The sequence below is a fragment of the Odocoileus virginianus genome, chromosome 13 (genome assembly GCF_023699985.2).
Source record: "Odocoileus virginianus isolate 20LAN1187 ecotype Illinois chromosome 13, Ovbor_1.2, whole genome shotgun sequence".
Classification (NCBI taxonomy): Eukaryota; Metazoa; Chordata; class Mammalia; order Artiodactyla; family Cervidae; genus Odocoileus; species Odocoileus virginianus.
In genome coordinates this window covers 26,515,488-26,529,935 of record NC_069686.1, presented here as the reverse complement: position 1 = coordinate 26,529,935, position 14,448 = coordinate 26,515,488, and the positions used below count along the sequence as shown (strand labels likewise).

The following is a 14,448-nucleotide window of genomic DNA, read 5'->3' as shown; positions in this document are numbered from 1 at the left end:
GGATTTCTTATTAAAATGAAAAAAGTCAGAAAGAGATAATAAATTATCTATAACACATAACAGCACACTGGTTTATACTTTAGAAATTTTTTTTTCTTTTTTATTAGTTGGAGGCTAATTACTTTACAATATTGTAGTGGTTTTTGTCATACATTGACAAGAATCAGCCATGGTTTTACATGTATTCCCCATCCCGATCCCCCCTCCCACCTCCCTCTCCACCCGATCCCTCTGGGTCTTCCCAGTGCACCAGGTCCGAGCACTTGTCTCATGCATCCAACCTGGGCTGGTGATCTGTTTCACCCTAGATAACATACATGTTTCGATGCTGTTCTCTTGAAACATCCCACCCTCGCCTTCTCCCACAGAGTCCAAAAGGAAATTTTATCCCATAAAAACTGAAGGGAAATAATGAGGGTGAGGTTAGAGGTTTGGTCAGAGGAAGGGAGAGAGAGATAGCTTAAGTTTTTTTGGCGGGGAGGAGAAAGGAATTTCCTAGGAGGAGGAGCCCTATTTGTTACCTTAGGTAGGTGGTATGAAAATTTGTTATCAGTAATGGGAAGAAAAGGAGTGAAAGAAAATAATCAAAGAGAAAGATCTACTTTGTTATTTTTATATTACAGCAGAATCCAAGAAGCTAAGTACCTATTGTATTTTCATACAATCTGAGGAAAATGGCCACTTAGATTTCTTGAATAAGGCTTCATGTTTTATATTATGTGACCTGATATTCTGGTCATAACGCTGGTAACCGGGGATTGGTGTTATTGCCAAGACACCCATTTGACTATTTATTGGGTGGCCTGACTATCTATTGGGTGGCCTGACTGGAATAGACACTTACTGTTGAGTGGTGATTAGATCAGCAAGGGTTGTCTGTCTCAAGAGTTTTGAATTCCTGACAAACAGAAACAGAGTCAGTAGAGGGAAAGGTAGGCAGACACTGAATCATAAGAAGTAGTTCATTAAACAAATACTGAATATTCTCTATGTACCAGACACTGCTCTAAAATGCACAAGTGAACCAATGCAGTAGTGAACCAAAGTTTACCTTTATGGGCTTACATTCTGGTTGGGGAGACTGGCACTGAGTAAAGAATAATTATGTAATATTATTTTGGGTAGTGTTAAGTCCAGAAAATAAAATGAATCAGAGAAAGGAATAGATTTCTTTTAGGGTGGTCAAGGAAGGCCTCTCTTAGGAGGTATAGTTGGCCTTCTGTATCTATGGGCTCCACATTCTTGGAGTCAACCAAGTGCTGCTGGAAAATATTCAGAAAAAAATTCCAGAAGTTCCAAAGCAAAACTTGAATTTGCTGCATGCTCAATAACTATTTACATGGCATTTCCATTATATTAGGTATTATAAGTAATCTAAAGATGATTTATAAGGGATTATGTTCATAGATTATATGCAAATGCAGTATTTTATTTAAAGGCGTTCACCTGCAGTTTTTGGCATCCAAAGGGATCCTGGAATCAATCCCTTGAGACTACCAAGGTATGGCTGTAGTTGAATAGAGAGAAATCTAGGTGACTATGAAGGAGAGAGCCATGAGAGCATCTGGGGTAAGTCTGGGGTAAGTATTTGCAGACAGACAAAATAATATGTGGAGAAGCTTTGAGGCAGGATTATGTTTGTCATGGATAAGGGATAGCAAGAAGGCAAATGTTATTGGAGCAGTGAGGGATAGAGTATGAGATTGGTAGCTAATGAGATTGGGACGTATCCAGGGATAAAGTTATATAAAGCCTTACAAACCATGGTGAAGCACTTTTGTTTTATTTTAAATGTGATGGGAAGCAAACAGGCAATTTTGAACAGTAAAATGACATGATATGATAAGCACTTTAAGAAGAACTTGGGCTGTTGTGGGGGCAAAGTGACTGAGGGAAGAAAGTGGAAATAGGATGATAGGTTAGGAGGGGCTTGTCGTAGTTGATGAGAGAGAGGATGGTGGCTTGAGAAAGTATTAGCTGTGAAGATCACAAAAAGTTGTTGTACTCAGGCTGTGTTTTGAATTTAGAGCAGTCAGGGCATGCTAATGATTTTGTTGTTGTGTATGAAAAAGAGAGGACTGAAGGATGGCTTAAGAATGGCAGAATTACCATAAGACGGGCAATACATGCTTGAGACAGAGGAGGTCGTTAGATGAGCACATTATCAGAGCAGCTAGTTGGTTACGAGAGCTGCTTTGGGGGCTTGGAAACTGCTGTTGTATTCTGAACAACAAGCAGCTATTTTCGCACTTCTCCTTGTTGTCTGGTTGTACAGTGGCTGAGTCAGTTTCCTGAGTTTTCTTTTTTCTCGTGTATTTTTGCAGTAAATATGCCTCATGTGGGTGCATCTGTATTCCCTGCAACATGAAAGGCCATAATATAGTTTTGCTGAAAACTCTCCAACTCCCCAGGTTCACATAAATATTACTTAATACAGTATCTTGTCAACATTTTCAAGCATTAAGTTTTACTCTTAAAAGAACTTTGGTTTATCTCTAATGTTTCTTAATAATGGTTTTACAAAGCAAAATTTAGACTGTTTGAAAAATCTGTTTTTAAAAAAATCACCTGAAAAGAGGGATGCAATGACCTTTTCCAAAATTATTTAGTTGTTTGAATAGTTGTGTGTTCAGTACCGTCGCAAAATGAATAACCTCCTCGAGAACGGAACTGTCCTTGTGCTCTATTACATCATTTAATGCCTTGCCTAGTGCCTGACAAGCCGAGGTACAGCAAGTCTTACCTTAAGGACTGAATGAATTGATGTATGCCAAAACCACCACAACAAATATTCCATCTGTATTGTTTAATTTATATATAGAGGCTATCATTCTTTTTTCTTGGGGTATTCTGACAAGTTTATTGATCTGGCACAAAACTTCCTTACAGTCAGTGTAGTAGTTGATGTGAAAAGGATGTATAACTGCAGAGGGTAGATTTCAAGGAGTTGAGCCAGAAACTTACCTATTTGGGTTTGAAATGTACATGTCATTTTTTAATTTAAGCTATCCCCACCCCAATTTTGTGTGTTACATAAAAATAAGTATAACTAGAATAAGAAGAGGTTATTTTTGTTAACATCTGTGTACAAATTATTATTAGCACTGCTAATCCAAGAGCTTAATCATTGGCATGATACCTGTATCACCACCAGATGCAAGCTTTCTGAAACTAACAGTAAATAAATGATTTTGAATAATTTTAAAAAGAAACAAAAATGTAAACATTTTTTTTTCTCAAAGTTACCTCATTGGTTCAAACATAGCCCATTTATAAATGAATATTTTAAAAATGTGCCATTGTGTTTCTAAATTACAGTTTTCCTTTCATATAAAACAAAAATAGACATCCATGAATAGTAGTTGTTATGAAAACAGAATTTTAGTGGATGTACCAACACAACTAGAAAAAAATACAGAAAGATTTTCAAACAAATTCAGTCCTCAAGACAAGAAACTAACTTTGTTAAAAATGGAAACCTACCTCCAGCCACATCTGCCAATGAAATATTTTGTAGACAGGCCTGGGATAAAATAGGTGCTGAAGACACATTGACCTTGTAAAGGGATAGTGAATTAAAAATAGAACAACTGTATGGAGTTGGCCCACAATTTTTCTTGCTCTCTATTTAATTTCTACCAGTAGAATAAAGGGATACGTTATAGGTAGGAAGGCTTTCTTTTCCTTATATCAGTCTCAAAAAGTTAGATTTGGGGTTGGGCGGCTGCTCTGAACTGGTAACTTCACAACCCCGTAGGACACCTCAACGATGAAGCAGGTGACTTCTACCTCGGGTTTTTTCCTTGCTCCTTAAAGTCAATGGCTTGTGAGTGACATCCATCCAAGCGAGAAACCAGTAGGTTGCCATGGACACAACTGTGCAAAGGGAACACAAACTGGCAAGGAATGTTATGGTTTTCTGGACTCTATTTTTCTGATAAAGGAACCCTGAGGACCAATCAGGTTTTGCAGGTCAAAAACCGTGGCCTGGGGACCAATAATACTCAGGGATGCGGTCATAGAGTTCTTTCCACATCAGTGGGAATTTCTCAACCCTCTTCAAAAGAAATTGTATTGCAGTGTGATGATGGAGAATTATAGTAACTTGGTCTCAGTTGGCCATTTCATTTCTAAGCCAGACACCATTGTGTTATTGGAGGAAAGAAGAGACCCCTGGATGGTTGTGAGGGAAGAAACAAGAAGCTGGAATACAGATTTGGATTCAAGTTATAAAATAATCAGCCATAGAAAAATGTTTGTATCTGGGAAACATTCATCTCTTTTTCTGCATCAGATGATTCACAGTGGTGAGAAACCCTATGAAGAATGTGGAAGGCTTTTTGCTGTGCCTCAAACCTTGCTCAACACACAAGAGTTCATACTGGAGCAGACGGCCAGGACTCCAAGATGGTATCGGTTGTAGCATTTAAGGAAAAGAAACTCCTGGGTGTCAAATTAAGGGAGCTGTCAAGCTGGATACTAATGCGAGATTTCATCCCTAAAGGCATTGCTGGAGCATTTCAGAGAGGTTATTGCCAGTATTACAACAAGTTAAACATGAAGAAAGGGAGCGTTGCCGGGCTTTCTATGGTGCTGGCAGCTTACTTGCTTTTCAACTGTTTGCCGTTCTTACAAGGAACTTAAACAAGAGCAGCCAAGCGAGGACCACTGAAGAGGGCACATTCTGCATTCTTTGCTGGGCACCCCTGAATCCTTTCATAGCCTAGTGGAGAATTAACAGCCAATAAAAGATGACTGGTTAAAAAAAAACTCACATCAAGAAATATGAACTATGATCACCATTCTGTATATAATATCCCCACAAATTAATTATTTTATAATTGGAAATTTGTCGCTTTTGGCCTCCTTCACACGTTTCAGCCGCTGTCTCTGGCAGGCGTGAGTTTCTTCTCTGTCATCTGTGGCTTCGGTTTCATCTTTTTTTCTCTTTTTTCAAAGTCCATTTGTAAGTGAGATCATGAAGTATTGGTATATGTCTTTCTCTGTCTGACTTCACTTAGTATAATCCATGTTGTCACAAATGGCGGGATTTCCTTCTTTTTTATTGAATAATATTCAGTTCGTATACATGCCACATTTAAAAAAAACTCTCTTAATGATCTCTTGTTTCCATGTCTTGGCAGTTGTAAAAAAATGCTTCTTTGAACACTGGGGTGCAGATATATTTTCAAGATAGTGATTTTGTTTCCTTTGGGTAAATACCAAAGGAACTGTTGGGTTATATGATGATAGTTCTAGTTTTGATTTTTTGAGGAATCTTCATAATATCTGTACTGGTTGACCTTCCCTCCAGCAGTATAGGGCTTCCCTGGTGGCTCTCGGATGTAAAGAATCTGCCAACTGTGTGGGAGACTCAGTTTCGATTCCTGGGTCAGCAAGATCCCCTGGAGAAGGGAATGACAACCCACTCGTTTTCTTGCCTGGAGAATTCCATGAACAAAGGAACCTGGTGGGCTACAGTCTGTGGGGTTGCAAAAAGTTGGACATGACTGAGCAACTAACATACACACACACACACAGACACATACCAGCAGACCATAAGGGCTCTCTTTTCTCCACGTTCTTGCCAACAACTTTTGTTATTTCTTATTTTTTTGGTAATAGCCATTCTTATAGATGTGAGGTGGTATTTTATTGTAGTTTTGATTTGCATTTCCCTGATGATTGCACTCATCTCACACGCTAGTAATGCTCAAAATTCTCCAAGCCAGGCTTCGGCAATACATGAACCATGAACTTCCACATGTTCAAGCTGGTTTTAGAAAAGGCAGAGGAACAAGAGATCAAATTGCCAACATCTCTGGACCATCAAAAAAGCAAGAGAGGTCAGAAAGACATCTATTTCTACTTTATTGACTATGCCAAAGCCTTTGACTGTGTGGATCACAATAAACTGTGGAAAATTCTGAAAAAGATGGGAATACCAGACCACCTGCCCTGCCTCTTGAGAAACCTGTATGCAGGTCAGGAAGCAACAGTTAGAACTGGACATGGAACAACAGACTGGTTACAGATAGGAAAAGGAGGACATCAAGGCTGTATATTGTCACCCTGCTTATTTAACTTATATGCAGAGTATATCGTGAGAAACGCTGGGCTGGAGGAAGCACAAGCTGGAATCAAGATTGCCAGGAGAAATATCAATAACCTCAGATATGCAGATGACACCACCCTTATGGCAGAAAGTGAAGAAGAACTAAAGAACCTCTTGATGAAAATGAAAGAGAAGAGTGAAAAAGTTAGCTTAAAGCTCAACATTCAGAAAACTAAGATCATGGCATCCGGTCCCATCCCTTCATGGCAAATAGATGGGGAAACAGGGGAAACAGTGGCTGACTTTATTTTTCTGGGCTCCAAAATCACTGCAGATGGTGATTGCAGCCATGAAATGAAAAGACGCTTACTCCCTGGAAGGAAAGTTATGACCAACCTAGACAACATATTAAAAAGCAGAGATATTACTTTGTCAACAAAGGTCCGTCTAGTCAAGACTATGGTTTTTCCAGTAGTCATGTATGGATGTGAGAGTTGGACTATGAAGAAAGCTGAGCACAGAAGAATTGATGCTTTTGAACTGTGGCATTGGAGAAGACTCTTGAGAGTCCCTTGGACTGCAAGGAGATCCAACCAGTCCATCCTGAAGGAGATCAGTCCTGGGTGTTCATTGGTAGGACTGATGTTGAAGCTGGAACTCTAGTACTTTGGCCACCTGATGGGAAGAGCTGACTCCTTTGAAAAGACCCTGATGCTGGGAAAGATTGAGGGTAGGAGGAGAAGGGGACAACAGAGGATGAGATGGTGGATGGCATCACCGACTCAATGGACATGGGTTTGGATGGACTCCGGGAGTTGGTGATGGACAGGGAGAACTGGCGTGCTGCGGTTCATGGGGTCGCAGGGAGTCAGACACGACTGAGCGACTGAACTGAACCTGAAGTTTACTGAACTGATGATCAGTGATGCCGAGCACCTTTTCCTGTACCTGTCGGCCGCTTGTATGTCTTCTTTGGAAAAATGTCTATTCAGAGTCTCTCCTCATTTTTAATTGGGTTGTTTGCTTTTCTGTTGTTTAAGGGTTTTAAAAAAATATATTGTAGATCATAAATTAATTTATACTCCAATATAAAATAAAAGTGTGAAAAAAACATTAGATTTAAAGCATTGCAAATTTTCTTAAGTCATTATGGCTATCATATTATACTTTAAATAATTTTGAAGTTGTTTACATGATCAGTTTGTACTTCTTGGGAGTAATAATTTTCGTGTTGGTACCTCTTAATGTTGTAATGGGTTTACCTGGGGGCTCAGATGGTAAAGAATCTGCCTGAAATGTGGGAGACCCAGGTTCGATCCCTGGGTCGGGAAGATCCCCTGGAGAAGGGAATGGCGACTCACTCCAGTATTCTTGCCTGGAAAATCCCATGGACAGAGGAGTCTGGTGGGCTATGGTCCATGGGATTGCAAGGAGTCAGAGACAACTGAAAAGACTTAGCATGCACTCATTACTGTAATATTCTTTTTTTCAAATTAATAAATTCATCATTGCTGTGAAATAAAAGGTCCTCCCCTCAGAGTCTTGGCAATAAGTTTAGTACTTTGTACTAACTTTGAAATCTTATATAGGATTACCAATTTTCTTATTTCTAGAAATAAGAAAGTAAGCAAAGATGGTCTTACTGACTTATTGTCACTTGAACATGGTCATTGAACGTCTTTCTCTCTATATATTTTATTATGACAAATAAACAATATAAAATTCAGCATTTTAAGCATTTTAGTATCCAGTTAAGTTATATTTAGTGAATTCACAGTGATGTACAACTATCATTACTCTCTAGTTTCAGAATATTTTCATCACCCCAGAAAGAAACTCCAGACCCTTTCCACAGTCACTCCCCATTTCTCTCTTCTCATAGAGTCTTGACAGCCCCTAATCTGCTCTGGGTCTGCCCGTTCGAGGTACCATATGAGTGGAACCATGCAGCATAGGGCCTTTGTGTTTGGTACCATATGAGTGGAACCATGCAGTGTAGGGCCTTTGTGTTTGGTACCATATGAGTGGAACCATGCAGTGTAGGGCCTTTGTGTTTGGCTTCCACTGTTACTTCTTACATTTGTTTTCTGTGTGTCAACGTTTTTTGTTTCTCAGTTTCTCCATTATCACCTTCTTTTGCGTTTAATTGATTTTTTTATGGTATACTGTTTTGTTTCCTTTTTTTTTTCTATATTTTTTAGCCATTTTCTTAGTGGTTTCCATGGGGATTAAAATTTATGACAATCTTGATTGAATTATTACCGGCTTATTTTCAGTAGTACACAGAAACACTGCTATTATACAGCTCCATCCCAATTCATGTTTGCATTGTCATATGCCTCTACATTATGTGTCTAGTAACATAGGTTTGTAACTATATTTTATGCTTTTCTCTTTTAAATTATATTGGAGACAAAAACAATAATATGCATTTCTTTTTAAAATTATATTACAAACCAAAAATACAATACCACTAGATTTTATGTTTATCTATATAGGTGCTTTTGCCAGTGTTCTTACTTCTTCACATGGTTTTAACTAAGTGTTTAGTGTTCTTTCATTTGAGCCTAAAAGACTCCCTTTTAACATTTCTGGGGCTGGTCTAGTAGTAATGGACTCTCTCATCTGGAAATGCTTTAATTTCTTCTTTATTTTTGAAGGAGATTTTTTTTTTCTTTTTTTTTTTCCATTTATTTTTATTAGTTGGAGGCTAATTACTTTACATCATTGCAGTGGTTTTTGTCATACATTGAAATGAATTAGCCATGGATTTACATGTATTCCCCATCCCGGTCCCCCCTCCCACCTCCCTCTCCACCCGATCCCTCTGGGTCTTCCCAGTGCACCAGGCCCGAGCACTTGTCTCATGCACCCAACCTGGGCTGGTGATCTGTTTCACCCTAGATAATATACATGTTTCGATGCTGTTCTCTTGAAACATCCCACCCTCACCTTCTCCCAGAGTCCACAAGTCTGTTCTATACATCTGAGTGTCTTTTTTTGTTTTGCATATAGGGTTATCGTTACCATCTTTCTAAATTCCATATACAGAGTGAAGTAAGCCAGAAAGATAAAGACCATTACAGTATACTAACACATATATATTGAAGGAGATTTTTGCCAGGTGTGGAATTGTGGTTAACAGATTTTTGTTTTTCCCTTTCACCACTTTAAATAGATCTTCCCACTGCTTCCTGGCCTCCATGTTTTTGGATGAAGATTGGCTGTTAATCTTACTGAGGTTTCCTTATATAATGGCAAGTTGCTTCTGTTTTGATACCTTCAAGATATTCTCTCTTACTTTGTCATCTTATAGTTTGATAATAATATGTCTTAGTATGGACCTCTTTGAGTTTATGTTATTTGGAGTTCATTGAACTTCTTAAAAGTGTAGATTCATGTCTTTCATCAAATTTCTTAAGTTTTCAGCCATTATTTCTTTTTTCTTAAAATTAACTAATTTATTTTACTGTACAATATTGTATTGGTTTTGCCATAAATTTACTTGAATCTGCCATGAGTGTATGTGTATTCCCCATCCTGAACGCCCCTCCTACCTCCCTCCCCATCCTATCCCTCTGGGTCATCCCATTGCACCAGCCCCGAGCACCCTGTATCATGCATCAAACCTGGACTGGCGATTCATTTGACATGTGATATTTTACATGTTTCAATGCCATTCTCCCATGCCATCCCACCCTCACCCTCTCCCAGAATCCGAAAGACTGTTCAATACACCTGTGTCTCTTTTTCTGTCTCACATACAGGGTTCAGCCATTATTTCTTAAAATATTCTTTCTCTCCTCTCCTTCTGACACTGCCATTTTGCGTATATGTTGGTATGCTTTATGGTACCCCCTAAGTATTTTAGGCTGTTCTTTTTCTTTAATCCTTTTACTTTCTGCTTCTCAGAGTGTAATTTAAATTGCCCTATCTTCAGGCTCACTGATTCTTCCTTCTGTGTACTCAAATCTGCTGTTGAACTTGAGTTCAATTGGAGGAGCTGTTGTACTTTTCAGCACAATATTGTATGTATTGTTTAACTATTGTACTTTTACAGCTCTAGAATTTCTATTTGATTCCTTTTTATAATCACTGCTGAATCATACATCATTCTCCTGATTTCTTTTCGTTTTTTTGGCCTGTGTTTCCTTTAGCTATTCAGTGGAAAAGCTAGACCAACCTAGACAGCATATTAAAAAGCAGACATTACTTTGCCAACAGAGGTCCACCTAGTCAAAGCTATGGTTTTTTCAGTAGTCATGTGGGATTTGAGAGTTGGACTATAAAGAAAGCTGAGCGCTGACGAATTGATGCTTTTGAACTGTGGTGTTGGAGAAGACTCTTGAGAGTCCCTTGGACAGCAAGGATATCCAAACTATCCTAAAGGAAATCAATCCTGAATATTCATTGGAAGGACTGATGTTGAAGCTGAAACTCCAATACTTCAGCCCCCTGATGTGAAGAACTGACTCCTTTGAAAAGACTCCGATGCTGGGAAAGACTGAAGGCGGAGGAGAAGGGGATGACAGAGGATGAGATGGTTGGATGGCATCACTGACTCAATGAACTTGAGTTTGAGTAAGCTCTGGGAGTTGGTGATAGACAGGGAGACCTGGCATGCTGCAGTCCACAGGTTCGCAGAGTCAGACATGACTGAGCACTGAACTGAACTGATAAGTAAAACAGTTAACTCAAAATTATTGTACATTAGTAGTATGTCTGGTATCTGTGTTTATTCAGAGATGGTTTCAGTTTTTTTTCCCTGTGAGTGGGCCATACTTTCCTTTTTATTTGTATGCTTTTAATCCTGAGCATTTTGAATATTGTGATATTGTGACTCTGGAAATAAAAATCTCCTTCCTCTCTTGGGATTGCTGTTATTGCTTTTGGAAGGCTGCAACCATCTCCTTAATGAATTTTCCAAGGCATTTTTGCAAAACAGAGTATCATGCAAGATACTGTCATGCACAGTCTTGAAGTCTGTGTTTCATTATCTCACAGTCAGTCAGCGATCTAGAAGAGACTTCCTTCAAAGCTTGGATCCAATAAGAAAAGAAATAAAAATATGTTCTCACCTTAAATTCTTTTGACAGACACTTCTTGGGAAGCTGCTTTAGGTCGGTGGGTTGAAATAATAGCCAGCCCCTGGGCTAGTCCCCTAGAAGGCTACTACCAGGCAGATAAGAACACTTACCACAATTTTTGGAGGCCAGGGTCCCTCCTGCCTAACTTGGCAACATCTACCTACACCAAGAATTGGACTTCTATTCCTATGGCTACCTGCTATATGGTAGACTGATGGGTAAGAGAAGCTGCTATGCAAAACACTGAAATTCACAAAATTTATCAGCCTCTTTCTTCATCAAGCACTCCTCTGAACACAAGTGTTTGCCTAGACTCTGGAGTTTCCTCATAGTTGACTTTGCTAGCTTTTGCCAGCCAAATGGTTGTTTTCATGGAGGGATTGATTCCTGGAGTTTCCTACTTGGCCATCTTCTGTGACATCACTCTGGGCCATGTTTTAATATTCATTAGCTAATTTTCTCTTGGTGCATTTGGATCATTTACACTTAATGTAGGGCTTCCCAGGTGATGCAAGTGGTAAAGATTCCATCTGGCAGTGCAGGATATGCAACAGACACGGGTTCGGTACCTTGGTAGGGAAGATTCCCTTGTGTAGGAAATGGCAACCCATTCCAGCATTCTTGCCTGAAAAATTCCGTGGATAGAAGAGCCTGGTGGGCTACAGTCCATGGGTCGCAGAGAGTTTGACATGACTGAGCAACTGAGCATGCAGGCACACTTAATGTAATTATTGATATAATCTGTTTTGTTGCTTATTCTTTCTTTTCTCATTATATTGTTTCATTTTTCTTGTTTTTATGTTTGTTACTTGAATTATTTAGAATTTCATTTTAACTAATCTTTAGAATTTTAAAATGTGTTTCTCTGTATATATTTTAAAATAGTTGTTCTAAGCATTACATTATGTGCACATAACTTATTGCAGCCTTACTGGTGTCAACATTTACTTCCATTTAGGTCCCTTTAAATGCCTTTGGTGGCTCAGATGATAAGAGAATCTGCCTGCAAAGCGGGAGACCTAGGTTCGATCCCTGGGACAGGAAGATCTCCTGGAGAAGGGAATGGCAACCCACTCCAATATTTTTGCATGGAGAATTTTATGGACAGAGGAGCCTGAAGAGCTGCAGTCCGTGGGGTCGCAAAGAGTCAGACACCACTGAGCGACTAACACTTTCACTTTCAGGTCCTTTTATGCTCCCCTTTATAACATTGTTATTGTTCAGTCACTAAGTCATGTTTGGCTCTTTGCAACACATGGACTGCAGCATGCCAGGCTTCCCTGTTCTTCACCATCTCCCAGAGCTTGTTCAAACTCATGTCCATTGAGTCAGTGATGCCATTCAACCGATTCATCCTCTGTCGACCCCTTCTCCTCCTCCTTCATTCTTTCCCAGCATCAGGTTCTTTTCTAATGAGTTGGCTGCCCACATCAGATGGCCAAAGTATTGCAGCTTCAGCATCAGTTCTAGTGAATATTTAGGATTGATTTCCTTTATGATTGACTGGTTGGATCTCCTTGCAGTCCAAGGGACTCTCAAGAGTCTTCTCCAACACTGCAGCTCAAATGCATCAATTCTTTGGCATTCAGCCTTCTTTCTAGTCCAACTCTCACATCCATACATGACTACTGGAAAAACTATAGCTTTGACTATATGGACCTGCTGTCAGAGTAATGTCTCTACTTTTTAATGCACTATGTTTATGACAGCTGTCCTCTCAATATTTTGCTTCTTATACATTGAGAATTGCATCACACAGTGTTGTAATTTTTACTTAAACTGCCTAATATAATCTGGAAAACCCAAGAGAAGAATAGTCTCTTATGTCTACTCATATTTTTGCTCTTTCTGCATTCCATTCTTTCTTAATTCCGTATATTCAGAGTTCCCTTCTTTTGTCATTTCCTGTCTTTCTGAAGAGCTTCCCTTAGCTATTCTTTTTGAGTAGATCTTCTGGAGATAAATCCTCTTACTTTTTTACATCCCCAAATTCCCTTCATTTCTGAAGGATATCATAACTGAGTATAGGATCTTGGGTTGACAGGTTTTCTATAAAACTAAAACTGTTCTAAAAAGCCTATTTTAAAAAAGGACACAAGAGATTGATATAAAACCAAAGAATTACTTTGAAAATTGTTAATTGGAGAGCAATGCTTAAATTTTTATTCCATCTTTCCTATAGGAACCATATTTCAGGGCCACTAAAAGGGAAAGCCCTATTTTAAAAAATAATGCCACAGTTAGAGAAAGCTCTATTTTTTCATAAGCAGTGGCATAAGCTTAGGAAAAAAGCTAGAATTAGAAAATTACCATTTCACAATTCCTAATGAAATTATTATTTCAGGCAATGAGTATTAATTGGTGTTAAAACTGTTAGATGAATTGTTGAAAATGAGCTGGACACTTGAATGGTGCTAAAGTCATATCACAGAGGTTCCCTTTGAAAACAGGGGAGGGACAATATACAATGGATAAGTAGTGTTGTCAGCACCCTAATGCTGTTTAAAAACAGTTTTTTTTTTTAAGGCAAAACTAAAGAATACATGTTTATGGATCCATATACACATGGATAAAACTTTTTTTTTTTTTAAACAAAGGGATGATGACATTCAGGATAATGATTCCTTTGAGGGAGGCAGAGAAGTAGGGTTAGAAAAGAACACAGAGTTTTAATCCTACTGATAATTTTCTTGTTTTAAAAACATATGCTGGATTCATGTATTGTTTTGTATATATCATGTATCAAATATTTCCTAGTAAAAATAAGAAATATTTATGAAATACTTATAGTGAATGTTAGGTTACATTCTTATGTATGAATATTTATTCACTAAGAATGAAAAATAACATTCTTACCTTTAAATTGCTTTTTTCTTGCTGTTGAAAGTAGTTTAATAGCATAAAAGCTGAGATGGCGCTATTTTTAATAGGTCTTTGTTAAAAAAAAAGAATGTTTAGTTCTGTTTCTCCATCTGGATAGCCTAATATGCATTTCCTAGTTTCTTTTTGCCAAGCCATCTAAAATGGCATGATATCTGAGAGGCCGTACCTAACTTAAACCTTTTAATGGTTATTGAAGTGAAACGGCATAGATTTCATTTCATATAATACTTTAGAACTCATCATATAGATCTTTAGGATGAAATTTATGTAGGAGCTAACAGTAAGAGTGTATTTTTTAGTCTTTTATTACTGTTTCATTAAGGATATTTCCAGGACATGTTATAGAGATAGTATGGTTTTACAAATGTATGAATGTAATTCCAAGATAATGTGATGAAGAACTTTGTTTTTCCTATAATATAC

General features: G+C 38.3%; 1 long non-coding RNA gene across 1 annotated transcript; it reads right to left on the bottom strand.

Moving 5' to 3' along the window:
- Nucleotides 1-241: 241 nt before the first annotated feature.
- Nucleotides 242-3,876, bottom strand: LOC139037996 (uncharacterized). Its single transcript, XR_011490899.1, has 3 exons — nt 3,790-3,876; nt 3,484-3,556; nt 242-2,357 (listed from the first exon to the last, which is right to left on the bottom strand). It is a non-coding gene; the product is annotated as an uncharacterized lncRNA (long non-coding RNA).
- Nucleotides 3,877-14,448: the final 10,572 nt, after the last annotated feature.